A 24,583-nucleotide genomic window follows, 5' to 3' on the forward strand; every position below is an offset into this window, starting at 1 on the left:
TTCTTTGGCACTCAGCTTTCTTCACAGTCCAACTCTCACATCCATACATGACTACTGGAAAAACCATAGCCTTGACTAGACAGACCTTTGTTGGCAAAGTAATGTCTCTGCTTTTGAATATGCTGTCTAGGTTGGTCATAACTTTCCTTCCAAGGAGTAAGCGTCTTTTTATTTCATGGCTGCAATCACATCTGCAGTGATTTTGGAGCCCCCAAAGATAAAGTCAGCCACTGTTTCCGCTGCTTCCCCATCTATTTGCCATGAAGTGATGGGACTAGATGCCATGATCTTAGTTTTCTGAATGTTGAGCTTTAAGCCAACTTTTCACTCTCCTCTTTCACTTTCATCTGCCATAAGGGTGGTGTCATCTGCATATATAAGGCTATTGGTATTTCTCCTGGCAATCTTGATTCCAGTTTGTGCTTCTTCCAGTCCAGCATTTCTCATGATGTACTCTGCATATAAGTTAAATAATCAGAGTGACAATATACAACCTTGACGTACTCCTTTTCCTGTTTGGAACCAGTCTGTTGTTCCATGTCCAGTTCTAACTGTTGCTTCCTTACTTGCATATAGGTTTCTCAAGAGGCAGATCAGGTGGTCTGGTATGCCCATCTCTTTCAGAATTTTCCACAGTTTATTGTGATCCACACAGTCAAATGCTTTGGCATAGTCAATAAAGCAGAAATAGATGTTTTTCTGGAACTCTCTTGCCTTTTTGGATGATCCAGAAGTTGGTAATTTGATCTCTGGTTCTTCTGCCTTTTCTAAAACCAGCTCCAACATCTGGAAGTTCACGGTTCACATACTGCTTAAGCCTGGCTTGGAGAATTTTGAGCATTACTTTACTAGCGTGTGAGATGAGTGCAATTGTGCAGTAGTTTAAGCATTCTTTGGCATTGACTTTCTTTGGGATTAGAATGAAAACTGACCTTTTCCAGTCCTGTGGCCACTGCTGAGTGGCCATGGTTAGTATCTTCAAATAAAGTATGCTCTTTCCTCCTACCTTAAAAATAAATCTTTGCTGTGCCATGTTCACATGGACTGTAGCCCCCCAGGCTCCTCTGTCCATAGGATTCTCCTGGCAAGAATACTGGAGTGGGTTGCCATTTCCTTCTCCAGGGGATCTTCCCCACCAAGGAATTGAACCCAAGTCTCCTCCATCTCCTGCACTGAAGGCAGATTCTTTATTGCTAAACACCAGGGAAGCCCCAAGTTAAAATTTAAAATTCTTTGAAGGGGCTTCCCTGGTGGTCCAGTGGCTAAGACTCCATACTTCCAATGCCGGGGGCCAGGTTCAATCCCTGTCAGGGAAGTAGATCTCACATGTCACAACTAAAAGTTCATACGTTGCAACTAAAAAGGTCCCACCTGCCGCAACCAAGACCTGGTGCAGTCAAATAAATAAATATTTTTTAAAACTTTCTAAAATTCTTTGATAACCTTGGAGCTTCCTGTTTAAAGAGTGGAGATCCTGGAAGAGCCTGCCTAACAGCCCACAGCCCAGGGCCCCCACCCTTCTCTTCCCATCCCCAGCTCCACCTTATAAGATGAGAGGTCTCAAGAGTAGCAGGTGGCCATATCTACTCACATATGCATATCATAGCCCCTGTAGACAGCTGCCTCTTGGGCCTCCCTCAGGCTTAGGGATGTTTCATGCAAATGGAACAACCCATGCCTGGGGACTGGGGAAGAAACTAAGCAGGCTGGGGCCTTTTGGGTGGGGTAGTCTGGAATTCCAGTAACCAGAGAAGGCCGAGAGACAAGTTCAGTCTTTACAGGGTAGGCACCATCCCCTTTAGTTCCTGATTCTTTGTCTTGTGCAAAGGGCGGTAGTCAGAGGAAGGGCAGAGAGATTTTCTGAAGTAGAAGGCCCAGAACAGATGCCCTTCTTGCTGAATCAAAGAGCAATACTGTGTGTATATATATGTGTGTGTGCGTGCATGCCAAGCTCTGGTGCCTATGTATCTTTTAAAATATTAAAAAAAAAATTTATTTTTTTAAATATTTGAAAATACATTTGAAATATACTCATGTATTAAGGGAGGGTATAACCTTATGGATGATCTGAAAGGATGAGCAATACAACAGATTTGTCATTAGGTGCACTCAACAATTAATTGACTGTGGACATCGAAATACTTTGAATAATGATCTATTATAAAAGAATGAGATTGAAGCTCCTTTTAGAAAGGCCTAGAAAGCTTTCTCTCATCCACCTACAGAAGGATCAATTTCATCTCACTTCTTAATGCACTGCTCTGTCTGAGGGAAAATGAGGAGGATTATTTTCTGCAGAGTCCTGCAGGAACCTCCTCTAGGTGTGGATCCTCCTTTAGCGAGGTTCCCTTCAGCTAGGTTTTGGTATCTTCACAATCTTACCTTGAATGCCCTTGCTCTCTTGTATGCACTCTGGAAGAGATTTTCTTAAAATTTCACAGCCTTTCATCTCATGAGCTGCTGAATATTTTAACCAATAGAGAGAACAAAAGCGCAATCTTTAGTCTTTTGAAGGAAAAAGGCCCTAACTATATTTACTTTAGTGGAATGGTAACATGAAAGGAGATGATCAATAAAATGAAGCACGTGAATAAGACCATTTTTTTGTGTGTGAACGTGGTTTTTTACTTTTTTGAAAGATGATGTTTCAGCTAGAGTCTATTTCAGAAGTGGAAAAGTCAAAGACTTGTGTCTAGATAATAGGAGAAGCCACTAAGTTATATAAGATGCAGTTAAGTAATCCTTAGTAAAATGAATCAGATGTTTGAGCAGATATTGCAAATACACATATGTGAACCACTCAGGTTAACATTGTATTTAATCTTGGACAACTTGAACTACTGAATTTAATCTGCTATGATCTGATTTGCCAGAATTTGAAATGAGACAAGGTATATTCCTGATATTTTAAGTGATCCACACCCTGGATCATGATCATTATGACTATCTGTAGGTTTCCTTACACATAATCATGTTCTCAAATATGTTGTTACTATGTGAAGAAGAAAGTGGGTAACTGGCCTACGTGAATAAACAGAGGAAGTGAGCAAGTGTATACGCTGCCTGAGGACAAGGACATCTCACTGGCTGACCACCCTCTTTCCAGAATCTAGAATCTAGAGAGGCCCATGGTAGGGTCCTTAGAAGCATTTGATGGCTAACAAAAGAATAAGTGAATTAATGGAAGTAATTTAATCAAGTACTCACTATGGCCCAGAGATGAGTGTTTTATTTGATTAGTGTTTGGTATACTATATGGAATTAAGTCTTCAAAGTGAAGAAAATGAAAATCAACATGGTTATATAACCTGCCCAAGAGAATTTGTGAAATGATGGACCCACCTACCAACTACACTATCATTTTATTGATATTTTTATTTCTTCATATTTATATATATATCACAGATTTAAATATTAGCTGTGATTGGCATATAAAGAATGTAATAGTTATACATAGTAACTTCCTTTCAAGGCTACCAGTATATTTGAAAGAGGGAAGCCAGTAACCTGTGATCTAAAATGGAAAAATTATATGCACTTATAATCCTGGCTCCTCTGCTTTAGGGAGAGGCACAATTGCTGAACAGACTTCTAACCTCCTTCTGGTGGTGATCAGTAATCAGGGACCTGTGATGGCCACACACAGCAGAAAGAACAAAGCTTCATGTGTTCTCCAGAACCTTTCTTTTCAACATGCTCTGATTTCCTGGGCTCTGGGCCTTGATTACCTGGAACCACAGCTCTAGTCAGCTGTGCCTGCCCTCATCTGGCTTCCCTGGATGCCAGCCTAAAGTACAACAATCTCATGCCCCTCCCAGCCTTGCGTCTACCTCCCCTGGCCTTCCCGAGGCTCTCAAAGGATGGTTTCTGCCAGAACCTATCTGGCTCATTACACTCCTCTGCATGTTCACTTAGCCTACGTAACCTCATGACCACCTAAGCAGTGAACTGCGGAAAACCTTAGGAGTCCTAAAAAAACAACTGAAAAATAAGTTAGCTCTTACTTTAAACTGTCTTTTATGTTACTGTATTATAGTACTTCTGTGGGTCTTCCCTTTGTTCAGATAGGCTCTAGAGGTGAATCTTTAAGAATATGAATATCAGGTTTTCTCTCACTGCAGGTATCGCAGGTATCTGACATTTGCAAAAGGACTATAGAGTGTCTGTGTGTGTATACTGGATCGACTTTGGGTTGTTTTGCTAAGGTACTGCTAAATGTTAGTTTGAACTGAAATGAGGGGGTCTTGTGAAAAATGAAATTAAATATAAACTGTAAATACTGATGAAAACCAAACAAACCCACATCAGATAGTGTTCTTGCCACTGGCAATAAGCATTTTTGACTGGGATGATGTAGTGCCTTCCACAGGCACTTTAGAAAGTGAAAGTGTTAGTTGCTCAGTTGTTTCTGAGTCTTTGTGACCCTATCTATGGACTATATAGCCTGCCAGGCTTCTCTGTCCATGGAATCCTCCAGGCAAAAATACTGGAGTGGGTCGCCATTCCTTTCTCCTGGGGTTCTTCCAACCCAGGGATCGAACCTTTGTCTCCTGTGGCTCCTGCATTGCAGGCAGATTCTTTACCGTCTAAGCCACCAGGGAAGCCCCACTTTCATTTTCACACACAGTTTAGAGAGCACAGTTTAAAAAAAAAAATCACACGTTATTAATGTCTTTAGGGAACTGTTTTCCTTGTCAAGGACAAAGATCAAGAGGATGAGAGAGAGAGAAAATGGTAACTGGATTTCTCTAACAGGAACTTGAGCTAATGTTACCTCACTGCAAAATGACGTGTATTAAAAAGATATTCATTCTTAAATATGAATTGTATTAATCATTAAAGCCATTTTCAAGCCCTCATGAAAAAGATAAAGTGTTTTCTAGTTTCTAACCTGTGAAACCTAACAACAGGCAGATAAAATATGGGAAGTGTTTCAACTGAACTAATTTGTTTTAAACACCTGATATTAAATATTTGGTTAAAATTTTCCCTACCAAGACTCAGTTTCGAATAGTAGATGTTAATTTCAGAGTGTCTCAGACACTAAATGTACTTGCTTGTGTTGTAACTAGATTGCTTTATACAGAAAAAAGGTATTTTTAGACTATGTCAGAGCTAAAACTGTTGGCAACAGAGAGTTTGTGAATTCACATGAAGGCAGCACGGCTTATAAAATGAGCAGAGCCCTGGGAACAAGAACTACATTTGACTTTGTTCCTAACTTTGCCAATAACCAGTCTGCTGAACTTGGACAAGCCATTCGATCTCCTTTGGCATTCAGTGTTTCTCACTGTAAATGAAGGGCTGGGCTCTGACTTATAAAGTCAATTAAAATGATGAAATCATGTGATTTTTTTTCTAGAAGTTTCTTTCAAAATACACACTGCTTTTTTAATTTATGTCTGGGCCTATCCTAAAGGTATTGGACCTTATCCAATCATAGCTTTGGCAAATAATACAGCCACTGAAAAGCTACTTGCGTCACTTGGTTTTATTTTTTCACGCTCAAACAATACCTGGCAAATAAAGAAAAGATCCTGAATTGTGATTGGCACAATGATACATGGTCAGCTGCACTGAGCATTTCAGCAAACTCTCTCTCTCTCTCTCTTTCTCTCTCTCTCTCTATATATATATATATACACATACATATGTAATCATCAGGGTGCAGAATGAAGGTGAGCACTGATCTGTAATTACCTGCATTTGCAAACCAAACCAATGTTGTAAATTGTGGGTGTGGGACAAATGCCAAAAGCCTGACTGTGTAATGCAGTTTCTTTACGTCGATATCCAGTGTTGTTATTGTAGCATAATTTCCATGCTCTCCTACTCACTGGCTTCTCCACTGGAATGCACACACAACAACTTTTTCTAGCCCTCCCCCTCCTAGATCTTCAATTGCATTTATCACCAGAGTCCATCCTTTATTCTGTGTACCCTCTCATTTCTGTGACCCTACTCAACCTTCTGGCTTGGCTCTCACTCTTCTCTCTATATCTCAAATTTGGCTTTAATACAAGATATATTCCTATACCCTGTGCCTTTTTCTCACTGGCTCTCACTCCCTTAGAGTTGTCTTGACTAACTGTCACTGCTTTAGGGATAGCTCCAAACTGACAGCTTTATTTTTGATCTCCTTTATACAGCAGCCTGGCATGCTGCAGTCCATGGGGTTGCAAACAGTCGGACATGACTTAACGACTGAACAACAACATACAGTTTAAAAATAACTCCCCATTGGTTATATACTCTTATTCATTCATTCATTCATTCATTCATTCACTGGGCAGAGAACATACTATGAAAGGACTATTTTAGGTCAGTGGAATATTTGAGAAATCATTTTTAAAACATGTCATTTCTAGAAAGAAGTATTATGTGAAGTGTCTCAATATTTGCTGGACACTCAGAAAGCATTGTCAGTTTTTTATATGTCTAAATTAAATGTCCTACTTTTTAAATTAATGACATGTTTTTAATGATTTAGAAATTACTTAAGAGAAATAGAATTTAAGAAGAAGTCTTTGGGGTTCTTAGAATATATTCATTTCAGCACAAAGAATCTTGTATGTGACATGTAAGATGCATTTGTACTGCCTTTCATGAAACAGCCTGTAGCTGAATTACTCATCCCACTTCTTGTCTCCTGTCTACCATCCTAAACAATTTCCTACACCTGCTGCCAGAATCAGCTTTCTCCATCTCTGTTTATAGCATCCTTTGTTTGGTCACCCAGTTTTATTAATACAACAGAGAAACCCCTTGCTCTTCCTGTTCCCTCTTTTCCTGCATTCCTTTCTCCTCTCAGATAGTACGTGGATTCTTGCCTCACATTCTTTTTCAAAAGTAACCCTCTGACTTTTCTCTGCCCCTCCCTAAGTGAAAACATCCTGCATTTGCAATATTGCAACTATCTGTTCACTTACAGTCTCAATTCTCTAACAAGTTCCCCATGAAACCTGCCAGCTGAATCTCTGTAAAGTATTTTATACCATGCTTCTGTATCATAAGTAGTTTTTCAAGGAATACAGGATGAAGTCTAAACCCTGCACATTCAAGACCCACCACAACTCTCTGATCCCATCAAGAAAAGTTAAATTGCTGTGTTTTGAAATAGAAGAGGGACAGTTTAGAACTGAGAATTTTAATGTAAGGAGAGTTTTGATTCTTAACAGAGTTTGTTTAATCTCATATCTGTAGATCTGTTGGGAGATCATCTTTTTCTGCAAACAGGAATAAGAATAAACAACTGTGGAAACAGATTTTTAGAAAAAATACATTGACAAAGGGAATAAAAAGGGCAGAAAGCAGAGGGATTTGGCCTCCTGTCTGAGTGAGGCTGGGGCCTCCCAGACACACTAGGATACTCTGGAAGCCTAAGGAGGTAATATCTCACAAGAGAGCATTTAATATCAAGGTCAGATAGAAATGAAGCAAGAATCTGATGTGTTTATGTATTAAAGCCTATGAGAAAAGACTTAAGAGTTAACGCAAGAAACTGTAAATATTCAATATTTGATACTGCTCCTTAAATTGGAATAACATATCTTAAAAACATGTTTTAAGAAGGACTTGTCCTTATTATAATCTTTTTTCAATCTATACAATTTACTTTAAGTATACTTTAAATAGAAAGCCTTGTGAGATGTGTGCATGCCAAGTTGCTTCAGTAGTATCCAACTCTTTGCAACCCTGTAGAGCGTTGCCTGCCAGGATCCTCTGTCCATGAGATCCTTCAGGCAAGAATACTGGAGTGGGTTGCTGTGCCCTTCTGCACAGGATCTTCCCGACCCAGGGATCGAACCTGTGGGATGTGTGAGACTTCCTAAAAGCTGAAAATACAAGAAGATAAAGATCCTCAAATACAATATCTGTATGATATCCAGTAGAACTGGCAACTCAAACCAATTAATTGAACCACACTCTAGAATTTTAATGTAAAGGGAAATACAGTACAGAACTTATAAGTGCTCTGGAGTCAGACCGCCCAGGTTCAAATCCTGGTTATGCCTTTATTAGCCAGGTATTTGTGGGTAAGTTACTTAATTTTTCTATGTTTCAGTTTTGTTAACTATAGAAGATAAATAATGAAACTACCTACCTCATAGAGTTGTGCTGGGGAATAAATGGGATAAGGCAGGCAAAGTGCTTAAAAAACGGCAGCAAGTATGTATTTGAAAGCTTATTAAGAATGCTGCAAAGTAGACAGTATTATATCTGTTTTACAGATTATGAAATCAAGCCACAGAGAGATTGCAATTTGCCTAAAGTAACACTAAGATCCACAGCCTCAACAAACTCCAAAATCTTAGCTCTTTCTCCATGCTGCCTCCTTGCTTTTGTGTTACTAGAGACAAGCTAATGCAGCAGATGTTGTCATCAGGGTTAACTATTGAAAGAGAGAAAAACACACAATGAATGGACAGTTCTGCACAAGTGCTGCAGGAGCACGGGTAAAAGGTGCTGAACTCATCTGGAAGGACTGGGGATGGCACCTACAGCAGTTTACAGCTAAATCGGGCCTTGAAGTGTGGACAGGAATTAGATCATGGGCTTTGGTGGGGTGGAGAGCGTCCTAAGCAGAGGCAACAGCAGACAACGCAGTGGAGAGGATGCTTAGCATGAGAAGGTACCACAAGGCTATGAGAGAAGACACAAAACATTCAGGATTTACAACAGATCAGCTCATCTGGAATGTGGAGTTTGGGGTAGGGTTGGGGCCTGGTTTTAAGGGGAAGAAGTTGAAGTGGTTCTTTTCTACTAGTCACGAAAATACGCGTCACGAAGAGGCCGCGCAAATGCTTGTATGCGATGCACAGGCCCCATTCAGTACCCTTAGTTGGACAGGTTAGTACTCATTCATTTTGAGGCGTAAGTCAAAATACTTTTAAATATAATGTATGCCTCAGGCCTGGGGAGGGCAGATCTGTCTACAGGTAGTGTATATTTTACAGGGAAAATGACCTCATGAATGACTGAGAGAAATTGCCACTTGCCTCTTCTAGGTATTCTTCCCTGAGGAAACTTATCTGCATTAGAATTATATGTTACAATTTCTTTGTTTCTAAAGGAAAAACATCTTCCTGATTTCTTGTGTGAAGAAAATATACTAATTTTGGTGTTTCAATCTAACCATTCTTACAGCAGTACATCATCTCTAGAGCATCTTTGTTCCTACAGATGGGCTACAGAAAAGTGTTGGCTTAGGGCCTCTTTAATCTTTACTCCTAACAGTCTTTGTTGTTTAATCACTAGGTCAGGTCCACCTCTTTTACAACCCCATGGACTTTAGCCAGAGGACAGGCTCCTCTGTCCATGGGATTTCCCAGGCAAGAATCCTGGAGTGAGTTGCCATTTTCTTCTCTGTTACTCCTAACAGTAGACTATCTCAAAATAATAGTGGGTCCTAATAGCACAAGTTTACTATTGAAACCATTTATTAAGAAGTAATTAAAATCTGAGGTACTTGGGCACTTTAGGAAATTTTAACACAGTACCTTCCTTACTCTGAAAGACAACTTTGTCCATCTAATGACTCCCCGGATAGTCTGTAGAAAAGTGATTTGCATGGTGCCAGCAAATTGAGAAATCATCCATCTTCACATTGTTAATATTGTTAATATCAGTGACAGCAGAACTCCTGTGGTGTAGTCTTTAATTCAATTTAAGCAATAAAATGTGACTGAGTGCCCAACTCTGTGTTAAGCACTAGGAATGTCTATGTGCACAAATATAAAATATCTATGATGTAATATGATAAGTACTAATATAGAAGTATGCATCAAATTCATATCTGCTTGAGAATCTAGAGAGAACATTCCCAAACCTGGAGCAAACAATTAAATAATTAATTTTTTCACTAGTAACTAGATGTGGGAGAGCTGAATCATTTTATATAGGTCAGAAAAACATCTGATTAGCACTAACTTGTCTAGTGTTTGATCTTAATTCAAATGAGTGATGATGTTACTGGAATTGTTAGTTCCCTTATCTTTTGAAACACTCATCTCCCCTTATATGCTCTAAAAATGCAAATTATGTAATATCCACCTGCTTAACTGGAAATGTTTCCTTAGATTATGTAATATTATTACAAGATATTTTTAAAGTCATAACTCTCTAAATTGTGATAGTTATTCCTAAGAACACTTAATGTGGTATTATAATTTATGCAATTAAGATTCTTTTGAGACTCTGAAAACACCAAAACATATTTCTCTAAAACTCTGAAGCAATTTTTTGGTTGTCTTTGAAGCAGAAACATTTTAATGTAATAAATCTGTGAGTCATCTGTCACTGCAATCTGAATATTTCAGTCTATTGAATGTGTGAAAGTGTTAGTCGCTCAATTGTGTCTGACTCTTGTGACTATAGCCCACCAGGCTCCTCCGTCCATGGAATTCTCCAGGCAAGAATACTGAAGTGGGCTGCCATTTCCTTTTCTAGGGAATCTTCCTGACCCAGGGGTTGAACTGGGTCTTCTAGCATTGCAGGCAGAGTCTACCATCTGAGTCACCAGGGGACCCCTCTTCAATCCATAATAAATTGTCCTCAATCTATTATTGATAATTTATTATGGATAAATCACAATTTTTAATCTAAACGGTCTTTACATTAAAATAATTTAAAGGAGTATCTTTGTCTAGCTAGGTCAGAATTTATATTTCCCACTTTACATGGAGAATTTCAGATTCAATATTTTCTCTACTTTTCCATAGGACAGTGACATCAGCTTCACTTGGCAACAGTGCTGATACTGTAACTTCTTTAGCTCATTTCTTTTTTTCCTAATTTCCTCATACCGAATAATCATATGGCAATGATACTAATTTTATATTAATGAGGCTATATTTCATTAAAAAAATCAGTACCTTAGTTTTTAGGTGTAGAAAAAAAGAAATATTGCTGGTTCTATGTATTTGAAATACAAAGTCCAAAAATGCCAAATTGGTTTCAAACATAATTCCTATTTATAATAGAATTAAACATAATAGAGGATCATAAATAATACATATTTCCAAATCTTCCCAAGTGTTAGAAACATGAAATAATTCTCACTGACTATACTATTAGAAAAAGTGTCCTGATATGTTTACAGCTAGATGGGCTTTCCTGGTGGTTCATACCTGTAGCATAGCACATAATTACCATTTTTTGTGGTAAGTACATTTAGTTCAGTTCATTTCAGTCGCTCAGTCGTGTCCAACTCTTTGTGACTCCATGAATTGCAGCACGCCAGGCCTCCCTGTCCATCACCAACTCCCGGAGTTCAAACTCACGTCCATCGAGTCAGTGATGCCATCCAGCCATCTCATCCTCTGTCGTCCTCTTCTCCTCCTGCCCCCAATCCCTCCCAGCATCAGAGTCTTTTCCAATGAATCAACTCTTCGCATGAGGTGGCCAAAGTACTGGAGTTTCAGCTTCAGCATCAGTCCTTCTAAAGAACACCCAGGACTGATCTCCTTTAGAATGGACTGGTTGGATCTCCTTGCAGTCTAAGGGACTCTCAAGAGTCTTCTCCAACACCACAGTACGTTTAAGATCTACTCAATTAGCAATTTGCAAGTATATAATACAGTATTATTAACTATAATCACCATATTATACATTAGGTCCCTAGGACTTACTTATCTTAAACTAGGCATTTGTACCATTTGATCAATACTTTTAGTGTTTAAAGTCCTTCCCCATGGGTTTGTTTGATCCTCAAAAATCTCAATATATTTAATAATATATAATACATATTAAATATAAGGAAATGGCAACCCACTCCAGTATTCTTGCCTGGAGAATCCCAGGGACAGAGGAGCATAGTGGGCTGCCGTCTATGGGGTCGCACAGAGTTGGACACGACTGAAGTGACTTAGCAGCAAGCAGCAGCAATCATCTTTGTTAAACAGAGAAAATACAAAATGTTTATATGTCCTATAACAGTGGTCAGTGGACTATGGCCCAGAGGCCAAATCTGACCCACCACTTGCTTTTGAAAACACAGCTTTATTGGAAGGCAGTCCTGCTCAGTCACTTACATACTGCTTATGGTGCAATGGCAGGACTGACTAGTGACAAGAGACAATTAGGCTCATAAATTCCTAAAACATTTACTATCTGGCCTCTCAATGAAAAAAAAAAATTTTGAGATCCTGTGCTATAGCAATTTTTCCTTAAGAACCATATTTAAATAGCCAAATTAAAACTTTTGATTATTGTCAAAATTAATAATGTCTGAACATTATATGTACATTTTCTGTGAGGAATTTGCATACCACAAGAAGTAAAATATGGAATTTCACAGCATTTAACACTATTACTTTATAATATAGGAAGCAGCATACCGAGATAGGCATGTGGACAATAAAATAACTATGGGAATTTTGATTTATTGATATTGCTGTGACTAGCCTGAACCAGAGAAGTTCAAAAAATGTTTCCTCTTAAAGTGAAATTAACACAATTGTAATTTAGTATGACACGCAAGTCCTTTCCTATCAATATTTTAGGTTAGCTGGCATGTAACTAGCTCTTAACAGAAGCAATTATCAAATAATTCTTATTTTTAAAATATGCACTAAGGCTGATTTACTTTTGGTCATCATTTCCTACCAGAGAGTTTTATACTTGAGCACAAATATCTGGCTCTTTTCTCAGAAACTTTGTCTTCAGACAAGATGCACTCTAATTCTATGATATGTGATGTAAAAATGTACCAATGATAATAGATTCTCACTAGTTAAATATAAAAATGAACTAAGTATAGAGTCTCTGGAAGGCATACATAACTTCAAATTATTGCCTGTCTTTCTACTCTTAAGATATTTAACTTTGGAGAAATAGGAAGAACCAGATTCCCATTTACTATTGCTAGAAATTTGAGGGAAATTTATTTGGAACATAAAATAAAGAACTGATGTAGATAAATGAAACACAAATGTATAGTTAGAGATTGCTTTTAAATAAAAATGAAACTACAACATTTTAACTGTCAGAATGCTTTGCTTTGGGATTTTATTTTGATGTATTTCAGCTATTGAAAAATAATGGGATCTTTCCCTTAAAGACCCCAAACTCAACATCTTTTTACTTTCAAGTGTCTTTTCATGGTTATATTACACTTCTGATGGGCCTTATCAGTAGCAGTTATATTCATGGGTAGCATCTATTCCAAAACTCATTTCATAATATCTCTTCTGAGCATTACCTTTATTTACCCATTTCCCTTGTAACTTATAGCTTAATTAAACCAAATAAAAACATTGATGATCACTAAATTCAAGGCACGAATACATGAAAGAAAATCTTATTTAACATTTTCTATTAGTTTTATTCTTCCCTCAAGGACTGGCCAATTGGGACAGAGTTAAATAGAGCAAGATAAGAAATCCTATTTGCTCATCTACTATTCCTACCTCAGTGGTTTCAATAGCTTTCTAACTGGTTCCCTTTAAGCAGAAACAAGTGTCTTAATAGACTCAAACGTTCAATTGCTAAGTAAGTACTCAGTGTATATTAGTTCCATTTCTTTCTTGTATCTTTACTCTTCCCTTCTCCATCCGGCTTTCCCAAGTCAAAATCATTCTCCTTACCCTCACCAGAAACTTTGTTTCTTTGTTTATAACCTATAGCTTTTAAAGCTGGTTAATGTTGGTTCTACAGGAAAAGGGAAAGAAAGTATGACCAGGAATCTCTCACTGCTTCTCCAGGCAAAAATGTTCCCCTTTGATTCATTTTCAGAACTTACTTGCTTTTCAACATTTTTTTAAAGTGATAATTTAAAATATTTGCCTATACAATTAAGCAGAGAAGGCAATGGCACCCCACTCCAGTACTCTTGCCTGGAAAATCCCATGGAAGGAGGAGCCTAATGGGCTGCAGTCCATGGGGTCGCAAAGAGTCGGACATGACTGAGCGACTTCACTTTCACTTTTCACTTTCATGCATTGGAGTAGGAAATGGCAACCCACTCCAGTGTTCTTGCCTGGAGAATCCCAGGGACGGGGAAGCCTGGTAGGCTGCTGTATATGGGGTCGCACAGAGTTGGACTTGACTGAAGGGACTTGGCAGCAGCAGCAGCAGCATACAATTAAGATGATAATTACCTGATACTGACGTTCCTCATTATGATTCTCAGTAGTTTGCAAGTTTCTGGGTATCAGAAACAAAATCTTAGTACTCAGTTCCTATCTGGGTGTATCTTCTTGTACAAAATGCATGACATGACTACTTACTGAATGAATAAAAATGTACATAGACTGATTAATTTAAGTGTTTTTAAATTTTTATTTAACCTGTCAGTAATAAGGGTTATATGGTAAAAAATTAAATTTTCAGTAAGTTTTATAATTGTATTACTTTTATTTGCAAAGTTTAACTCATTAGAAATAACTATATTTAGCAATAAATATTTCTAAAATTGTATATATATATATTCATATATATACACATTTGGATGAGTTGGGTTTTTCATTTAGATTTTCACATTATAAATCTATTTTGTAAAATGAAAAGTTTTGGTAAAAAGATTTAGTAGTCTCAAAAGTTGTTTTGATCAAGCCAAACTGAAAGCTAAAGGACTTTTATATTGATAGTTGAATCAAGTTTATCTGATGGGGAAACCAGGAATTCTAAAAAGGAATTACAGACATTGGCAGGCACATTTAAGTCCTCTGCAGTTAAAAGCAAAGATGGTTTATTTAACAGGTTGCTCGGAATCAAATGGAACTTACTGTTTTGGTATTTTGCCTGACTTTTTTTCCATTTACAAATGAATCAGTGCCCTGTAGAGACAGTTTTTTAAATACAGCCAAAATGAAATGGCCTAATTTCACCCGTATATTTTATTACCTGGAACGATAGTGCTCTTCAGTGGCCTTTGCCTGACACCAGGTTTGTGTATTTCTTCACACATTCTGTTAAGTGAAAACACCCGCCAAAGCAAGTATCTGACTGATGTTCATACCAGATTGTTTCTATGTAGGAACACTGTGTTACACTGCTTGCTTCCTTGAAGGAATACAGACCCTTAGACGTTGTGAATGTTGAATACACACTTTGGTTTCTTTTTTGAAATGCTACCTCAAAGTAGAATTTTTGAAATTTACTGATAATGAAAGGTACGTACAAACCAGAATCTAAATACCCCCTGAATTGTTCAAATCTTTAATCAATCCTTGATACTAACTTTTATCAAATATCAACCAATTTTTTTATAATAAAGTATCTAAAAATGTTGACTGAAAACACTAATAGAATACAAAATAGACTAGGCTTGAATCTTTCATTTGTTTTGAGTACTGCTGGCATTGTGAGACTTTGCAGTTCGTAGGAATGGTCTCTGAAGATCAAGATCATTGCTTTTAAGGTTGAGGAGACTTGCACAAGCCTGAACAAAGAAAAGAGAGCAGAGCCAAGACAAGATTTCTGCTGTTTCTACACGGTGCCTCCAGAATTCCAAGGAGCCACAGGAGCCACTGGTGGGGCTGTGGAAGGGTCAAGCAGGCAGGACTTCACTTTCCCCCTCACACATTACATTCTTTAATGAAAGTTATTCTGCTGAAACTCTTTCACATATTTGAAATTCTGGGTAAGAATGAGTGTAACAAAAAACTCATCCTAAAAAAACAAATTTGAAAACCACTGTATTACCTTGTTGGAGAAGGCAATGGCACCCCACTCCAGTACTCTTGCCTGGAAAATCCCATGGATGGAGGAGCCTGGTGGGCTGCTGTCTATGGGGTCGCACAGAGTCGGACACGACTGAGCGACTTCCCTTTTACTTTTCACTTTCATGCATTGGAGAAGGCAATGGCACCCCACTCCAGTACTCTTGCCTGGAAAATCCCAGGGATGGGGGAGCCTGGTGGGCTACTGTTTATGGGGTCGCACAGAGTCGGACACGACTGAAGTGATTTAGGAGTAGCAGTATTACCTTGTGCACCATAAGGAAGAAAGAGGGGGAATAGCAGATCTAAACTTGAAATGATATTCCTGTTAGTAGCCAGCAGGAGAAAGATTTAGAAACTACATTCCAAAATAAGGGAAAGGGATCCTGAATGTAGTTTTTCATACAAGTAAACCCCTTATTTTTTTTCTTTTACTTGTTGACTTAGCATTTCTAGAAATTTGAATTGTACAAAAATGAACAATGAATAAACAAAGTTTGGTACAGAAACTTCCAATGTGTTTCAGAATGCAAGAAGGGGTGGAGCTTACAAAAAAGCATAAGAATAAACTAGTTAACAGGAATTAGAACAATGAATATTAAACGACAGCAAGAGCACCATATGGACAACAACACTAAGGAAGAGTTTTTTGGAAAAGATGCACTCAAATAAAAGTAGAAGGTAAAGGAGAAGGCATTCCTGGTGGCAAGAACAAGGAAATGAAGTGGGGGGGGGGTGAGTGGGGGAGCACATTTACTGAAGAGGAAGAAGATACAACCAAATGCAGAAGATTGTTTGTGTCAGTGGGATACGAGCTTGAATTGGTAAAACAGGATTGAATTGAAGAAGCACGCTGAAGGCATTTGAGCAGCATTTAAAGTAGGCATAAGGATAATAAAATGGTATACCTTTGGTACTCAACAAAAGAAGTACTAGAGGCTTGCAGGCAGTGTGTTCTGAATATTCAAGGACATTTCTGTTACTGTGTTAAATTACTGGTGGTAGAAAATATGTACATGGTTCTTTCAAAGATGCTAGATTGTTGGTAGAGATTTAAAATCACATATGCAGTAAAGAAGAGAAGGTAAAGGCAAAGGAGAAAAGGAAAGATATATCCATCTGAATGCAGAGTTCCAAAGAATAGCAAGGAGAGGTGAGAGAGCCTTCCTAAGTGATCAGTGCAAAGAAATAGAGGAAAACAACAGAATGGGAAAGACTAGAGATCGCTTGAAGAAAATTAGAGACACCAACGGAATATTTCATGCAAAGATGGGCACAATAAAGGACAGAAACAGTGTGGACCTAACAGAAGCAGAAGATACTAAAAATAGGTGGCAAGAATACACAGAAGCACTATACAAAAAAGATCTTCATGACCCAGATAACCACAATGGTATGATCACTCACCTATAGCCAGACATTCTGGAGACTGAAGTCAAGTGGGCCTTAGGAAGCATCACTATGAACAAAGCTAGTGGAGGTGATGGAATTCCAGCTGAGCTATTTCAAATCCTCAAAGATGATACAGCTGTGAAAGTGTTGCACTCAATATGCCGGCAAATTTGGAAAACTCAGCAGTGGCCACAGGACTGGAAAAGGTCAGTTTTCATTCTAGTCGGAAAAGGTCAGTTCTCATTCTAGTCCCAAAGAAAGGCAATGCCAAAGAATGTTCAAACTATTGCACAATTGTACACATCTCAGACGCTAGCAAAGTAATGCTCAAAGTTCTCCAAGCCAGGCTTCAACAGTATGTGAACCAAGAACTTCCAGACGTTCACACTGGGTTTAGAAAAGGTAGAGGAGCCAGACATAATATTGCCAGTATCTGTTGGATCATAGAAAAAGCAAGAGAACTCCATAAAAATATCTATTTCTGCTTCATTGACTACGCTAAAGCCTTTGACTGTGGATCACAACAAACTGTGGAAAATTCTTAAAGACCACCTTACCTGCCTCCTGAGAAACCTGTATGCAGGTCAAGAAGCAATAGCTAGAACTGGACATGGAACAATAGACTGGTTCCAAATCAGGAAAGGAGTACATTAAGGCTGTATATTGTCACCATGCTTATTTAACTTAGATGCAGAGTACAATATGCAAAATGCCAGACTGGATGAAGCACAAGCTGGAATCAAGATTGCTGGGAGAAATATCAATAACCTCAGATATGCAGATAACACCACCCTTATGGCAGAAAGTGAAGAAGAACTAAAGAGCCTCTTGATGAAAGTAAAAGAAGAGAGTGAAAAAGCTGGCTTAAAGCTCAACATTCAAAAAACGAAGATCATGGCATCTGGTCCCATCACTTCGTGACAAATAGATGGGGAAACAATGGAAATAGTGACAGACTTTATTTTCTTGGGCTCCAAAATCACTGCAGATGATGACTGCAGCCATGAAATTAAAAGACGCTTACTCCTTGGAAGAAAAGCTATGACCAACCTAGACAGCATCTTAAAAAGCAGAGACATTACTTTGCCAACAAAGGTCCATATAGTCAAAAATATGGTTTTTCCAGTGGTCGTGTATGGATGTGAGAGTTGGACTATAAAGAAAGCTGAGCGCCAAAGAATAGATGCCTTTGAACTGTGGAATTGGAGAAGACTCTTGAGAGTCCCTTGGACTGCAAGGAGATCCAACCAGTCCATCCTAAAGTAAATCAGTTCTGAATATTCATTGGAAGGACTGATGCTGAAGCTGAAACTTCAATACTTTGGCCACCTGATGTGAAGAGCTGACTCATTGGAAAAGACTCTGATGCTGGGAAAGATTGAGGGCAGGAGGAGAAGGGGACAACAGAGGATGAGATGGTTGGATGGCATCATTGACTCGATGGACATGGGTTTGAGCAAGCTCCAGGAGCTGGTAATGGACAGGGAGGCCTGGCATGCTGCAGTCCATGGGGTCACAAAGAGTTGGACACAACTGAGTAACTGAACTGAACTGTACTGATGCATGAGGATGACCTGAGAAAGTAGCACTGACATATATACACTATCATGTGTAAAACAGATAGCTGGTGAGAAGCTGCTATATAACACAGAGAGCCCAGCCTGGCACTCTGATGACCTGGAGGGGTGGGATGGGATGGAGGAAGGAGACTCATGAGAGAGGGGTTATATATATATAGTTGTATCTTATTTGTATTGTTGTACAGCAGAAATCAACATGTTTGTAAAGCAATTATCCTCCAATTAAAAAAAATTTAAAATAAAATCACATATGCAATAGTAGACCCAAATGAATACTCTATATGGCTATTTAGGAAGCATACACCATGACCTAACTCATATCTTTCATGTCATATTTATGCAATAGTTTTAAATTTTTATCATCTTTTAAAAATAATTTGGAAAATAAACTAAGAAATTTTATTTAATGGTTAGCACTATTTATTTGAGAAATGATATTTGAATTCAACTTGTACATCTGAGAGTAGCAATACTTGGATACAGTAGAAAACTAAAGGCTATTACTAGATAATTAAAATTGAGGAAGGAAATTCCCTTAAAAAATATTTCAAATAAATGACCCTGGAGAAGTGTTCTTTTCCATTGATAGTTTATATTTCTGTTTCTTCTTTATGTGAGACATGGAGACAAAATTTTACCTAGTATAAATAAATAATATAAAGAAGGAAACAGTAAGCTAGAAATATCCTTCCAAGATCAATTCAATGAATGGTCCCTATATTGTATGATTATTAATTTTTAGGGGGAAGCAGCGAAACAACACATCCTGCTATATAGGTTAAAATCAATCTCAAATGAAAATTATTTTATGAAAATATTTTTAACTTCTAAATATATTTCTTCAATCTCCAGTGTTTTTGAACCAACCCACTGAATGCTAAATGTTTCTATTCTTTCTTTCTTTTTTTCCCCTCAAGTCTGTTGCAGAGGTGTGTGGCTATGCATGCATGTACCATGGTTCTTCTTTCTAAAATCCAATATGGATAAAATTATTTTTCTAAGGAGAAAAAAAAATTCTTTCTTAGGAATTACTCGGTTTTGCTGGATACTTTGATATATTTGTTGAGGGGTGTGCAAGGGAAGTCCATCAAAATGTGTGTATGAGTGACAGCAGTGGTAATTGGACAGTTTTCTAAAATAAATGGTGTCTATAACTGCATTGTTCTAGTTTTTCTTAGAAGGCAAGCTTGGAAAGAGAGCAGAATTACATTTAAATAGAACTGTGTAAAGAAAGGGAGGGGAGAGAGATGAGATGACTAGTTTCAGATAAGAGCATAATTTTGAAGAGTACTGCTGTGCCAGATAAAGGTGTTGATTACAATCTCCTTGGTAGCCCCCCTCCATTACCCAGGCCTGTAGATCTTGGGAAAACCGACTTCACCTCCTCTGGTATTGTGCATCTGGATCTGCCTTGAGGATGAACATGGGGGCTAGAGCAGAGGCTTCTTGTTGTAATAACCTCTGGACGGCTCACAAGCATAAGTAGTGCACATATACACTCACAGACATACACACACACAGCCCTGTGCATACGCACACAGATACATATCGCCACATAAAAAGCACCTGTCAGCTTAAGCCATTTCCAAACTGACTGAAGGAGGTCAGTTAAAGCAAAACTTGTACTGTTTATAAAACACTGTGGTTGTACTCATGGTAGAAAATAGAACTTGAAGAGCATTTACAAACTGATTTGGCCCTTTGGTAAATCTTTGGAAATGGATAGAAAATTCAGAATTTTTGGTGCTTTCAGAGCCACCTAGCCTGTGATTATAATAATTTAGAAATCTTTCGTTATTTATCTTGTTTTATTTTGCCACAAGTTATATTGTACTCTGGGATATTAAGAATCATAACTATGTAATTACATAAAGGACTTCATTCTAATCTCTTTTCATAACTCAAGAAACTCCATGTCAGAGTTGTTGAATTACTGCTTTTCATCAAATATTATAAATATAGCCCTGTTAACTCTTAAAATAAGTGACTACTGTCAAAAGAAGCCCTTTGTTATATAATTCCTTTTAACACTGAATACGGATAAGGCAATGGCACCCCACTCCAGTACTCTTGCCTGGAAAATCCCATGGATGGAGGAGCCTGGTAGGCTGCAGTCCATGGGGTTGCTAAGAGTCGGACACGACTGAGCCACTTTACTTTCACTTTTTCACTTTCATGCATTGGAGAAGGAAATGACAACCCACTCCAGTACTCTTGCCTGGAGAATCACAGAGATGGGGGAGCCTGGTGGGCTGCCGTCTATGGGGTCGTACAGAGTCAGACACGACTGAAGCGACTTAGCAGCAGCAGCAGCAACACTGAATAATCTTTATTGTTAGGTGCTTTACCAAGTAAGAAAATATCTGCCCATGTTTCTTTCATTTGTCCCATAATAATTAACATTTTCTGAACTAGAATAGATCTTAGAGAACATCCAATCCAGCTAAACTGTGCAGAGGGAAACATTACATGTTATGCATTACACATAAATAATTTTTATGGAGAACTACACAAAGATGTAAAACTATACATTCAGAAAATATACCTGGGCTTCATAATGAAGAACTTTCACAAAGAACCCATTTGACACTATTAATTAGAATTTGTAAGTTGATACTTACGGATGAATGATATGTATTACTGACTTACTAAATGAGAGGGCTGATAAAACTGCATTAGTTAGGATGCTTTGGGCTGTGAGTAACAGAAAACACAACAAGAATTGGCTTAACAGTAAGGAAGATATGCCCAATATGAAAACATTCTTCCCAGGTGGTGCTAGTGGTAATGAACTCACCTGCCAATGCAGGAGACATGGGTTCGATCCCTGGTCGGGAAAATCCCCTGGAGGAGGGCGTGGCATCCCACTCCAATATTCTTGCCTGGAGAATCCCATGGACAAGAGGAGGAGCTTGGTGGGCTATAGTCCATAGGGTTGCAAAGAATTGGACATAACTGAAGCAGCTTAGCATTCATGCAGAGTTGGCTATTCAGCCACTCAATTACTTCATCCGTGACTTAGGATCTATTCAACTTTCCATGTTTTCATCCTGAGAATCAACAAGTTATCAGATTGCATACCTCTGATTCTGTCAGAGAATCAACAAGTTGTCAGAATCAACAAGTTGACTTTTAGTTAAATAATGTATAGCCCATGAGATATTGTTAACTGAAATTTCAAATTTAATGGAGACCTTGCATTATTATTTCCTAAATCCGGGGAACTTATCAGAATCTTGGTTTTTCTTTGCAAGCTCTCTACTCATGGTATAAGATGGTTAATATACCATTTAGTATTATATGTAGATGCCAATATCCAGTGGAATAAAAAGGATTCTGTTGGTAAGGAAGAAAGTGGAGCAGTGATGGTTTGGCAGGTCACCAAAGCAAATCTGAATTTTTGTTGACTGAAACACAATTTCTTCTAATATTAGGTAGTTAGTTCTGTAACTATGTAATTTAGCCTGCCTTCTGATTCAGGGGTGGGATCTTTTTCTATAAAAATTTATTTTTTGTTTTCTGAGGCTTTTAACTTCATTAGAACAAGGAAGGCCCATATCACTGTATGTAAAATGAGTAAAAAATTCTAATGAGTATTCTGAAGTAAGAAAAGGAAATGGCTCATTTGCATACTTCCCCTTTTCTACATCATTCCTAGGGCATGTGTTAGAGGTTTTCCATGTACATGGTTGCTGGCTCTTTCTTCTTCCTTTATATTAGTTCACATGGCCAAAACCTCAATTTCCTGTGTTCTCTTCCTCCTTCCACTCTCCCACCTTTTAAAACATATTCATATCCTTAGGGCCCTATTTGTACTTACATGATAATGGTTTTATGTGGGCTAGATTAACTGTGCTAATATTTACTTTGCTAATGTGTTGAGCCTCTGAGGTAATTTAAGGCTTTAATCATTTCAAAAGTTCAACTCCTTTAAAAAGCTCTTCAGGAATGCTGCCAGTTTACACATCTTGGGGTAATGGCCGTTTTGGCTTTCCTGTCATACTCACAGAGGCAGGTGGCTACAAGAAAGTTTGGTTGGCCCGTATGACTCCACCGTCTGGAGTTTGTTTGTGTCGTCAGCCTGCTCTCTCATCCTAGGCCACTTCTCATTCCCTCATCAAACTCACATTGTCATCTGCTGGTTTCTGCAGCCATTTTCTCCACCCAGTTTCCTGTCTCATCTGGAGTGATTCATACGTGACTTCAGTATTTACAGAGATGCCCCACCCAACACCCTGGACTCATCATTTCTTGACCGCCTCTATTGCCCAGGCCTTGAACTCCTTTGGACTTCAGTGATCTACTGCCAATGCTACCCAGTCCTTCCCGGAAACTCCTCACCTCTCTTAATTACATTTCACAATCATACTATCTTAATCTGAGTTCCTGCTCCTTTCAACTATCCCTCTTCTTTACTTCTAGCAAACTAACAGTTAGGCTTCATAAATAATCCAAAACCTTAAGAAAACAGCAAAGATTCACATCTTTAAGTCCTTCTATGACCCTGCTTCTTCATCCCCTGCCCTACCTCTTCTATCCAACCTTCTTTCTGTGGTTTATCTCATCAACTAATCTCTCTATTGTCATCACACTTAAGCACTGAAATCCTCTCCTGGAGGAATCCAAAATTTTGTCTCTTGAAATTCCACTTCAATGTACCTAAGCCTGCTAAAGGAAGTTACATCACTGTCATCAGCATTGTAAAGTGGTTAAAAGCATGGACTCTGGAGCCTGACCACCAAAGCCAAGTTCTTGGCTCCTCCACTTACCAGCTGGGTACCCATAGCAAAATAGCACGATCTCTGTGTGACTCCTTTTTTTCATCTGTAAGAAGGAAATAATAACTGAACACATCTCATAGAGATACTATGATGAATAAATGAGGCAATATTTATAAGGTGCTTATAGAAGTTTCTACTTCTCTTGTAGTTTTATTCCATTGTTAATAGCAACTATTCCAAACCTTTACTCTCTTATGGCTCACACTCCATCACTTCAGCAGATGATCTGGCCATATTCTCAGAGTACACATAGGACAGTTGGTGTGAATTTCTTTAAATTATCTTTCTCTGGAAATTTAACTACACTGGTGCATTTATATCTCCTTCCCATTTAAAAGAAAGAAATCACCTTCTAAAATTAATTTTTATCCTCTTCTCACGATCTTATCCCTTCAAATACCTAACATTTTCTGTGTATAGTTAACCTTTCTGTCTACTTGTTCCTGTTTCTCACCAGTAAACATGTTTTAATTCCCATGCAGTACTATAAAAAAAAAAAAAATCCTTCAACATTTCCTTTTAACTATTTTCCTATCTTCATCCTTCTCTTCATCAGATGTCTGTATTTCACATTACCATGGGTAATGTGAACTAATATAAAGGAAGAAGAAAGAGCCAGCAACCATGTACATGGAAATTTCCTACCTTTACTTTTCTCATGACTACGCTATTGGGAAATGATAGTATAATAATTATAAGAAGGTCTAATATTAAAATCAAGTAGGAATAAACTCCAAGGGATCAAAACTTTAGAACTGGCTTTTCTCCAACCTTAGCAGACATAGATATTCATGATTTTGAATGCTTGTATATTTATATGTAATGGCTTTCCTGCTCTTTTGTTCTGGCATAACCAATTAATTGTTATCATTTGACTACCCCAGCTATTTCCTGTTTCCCTCTTTTAAAAGGAATTAGCCCTAGAGACTCCCACTACAATCAAGACTTCATTCTTCACTATCCCACCACAATTATTTGTCAAGGTCAGCAATAACATCTCAACTTCCAAATCCAGAGGTCAATTCTCAGTTTTCATCTTAATCAACTTCTAAGGAAGTTGGTAGAGTTTACTATTTCCTCTTCTTTAAAACCTTTTTTCTCCCAGTTGCCTTCTGAATACCACTTTCAGTTCTCTTCCTACCTTGCTAGCTGATCTTTCTTAGCCTCC

General features: G+C 38.1%; 1 protein-coding gene across 8 annotated transcripts in view; it reads left to right on the plus strand.

Moving 5' to 3' along the window:
- Positions 1-24,583, plus strand: part of ITPRID2 (ITPR interacting domain containing 2) — a 97,045-nt gene that overhangs the window by 20,996 nt on the left and 51,466 nt on the right. The gene's annotated exons all lie outside the window — the stretch shown is intronic.

This window comes from Bos grunniens, chromosome 2, assembly GCF_055505025.1.
Source record: "Bos grunniens cultivar Pamir isolate PY7600 chromosome 2, Bosgru_T2T1.0, whole genome shotgun sequence".
NCBI classification, from domain to species: Eukaryota; Metazoa; Chordata; class Mammalia; order Artiodactyla; family Bovidae; genus Bos; species Bos grunniens.